The sequence below is a fragment of the Diachasma alloeum genome, unplaced genomic scaffold (assembly GCF_001412515.2).
Source record: "Diachasma alloeum isolate Michigan unplaced genomic scaffold, Dall2.0 Dall_scaffold_01282, whole genome shotgun sequence".
NCBI lineage: Eukaryota > Metazoa > Arthropoda > Insecta > Hymenoptera > Braconidae > Diachasma > Diachasma alloeum.
Genome location: NW_021681390.1, coordinates 17,045 through 17,560, shown reverse-complemented (window position 1 = coordinate 17,560; position 516 = coordinate 17,045).

The following is a 516-nucleotide window of genomic DNA, read 5'->3' as shown; positions in this document are numbered from 1 at the left end:
AGAGGGGTCTGTCAGCCAAGGGCCCGGCCTTGATGTGTCCATCCACCAACCTCTCCAGGGTCTTCAGGATGAAGGATGTGAGGCTTGCAGGACGGAAGTCTTTTGGTTTTATATAACCGCTTTTTCCAGGCTTGAGAATGAATACTATCTTAGTCTCATTCCACACACTAGGGACATGTTTCAAGGCTATACTAGCTCTAAGTATCTTGGTTAGGGGTCCCGTGATAGTCTCTATCCCTTCCTGTAATAGGGCTGGGTAGATCCCGTCTGGTCCCGGTGCCTTGAAGGGTTCAAAGGTTTTGATGGCCCACTTGACCCCCCAGGGCTGCACTACTTTATTTGCCAATGCCCAATCATGGGTTTCGTAGACATCCCTCTGATTTTGCATTGTTTCTTTGTCCCTCTCCTGGGCCTGTATGAAGCCTGGAAAGTGAGTGTTCATTAGGAGTTTCAGAGTCTCTCCCATGGTTTCCATGTGGCTGCCATGTGGTACCTGTAGGCTCCCTAGATATGGAG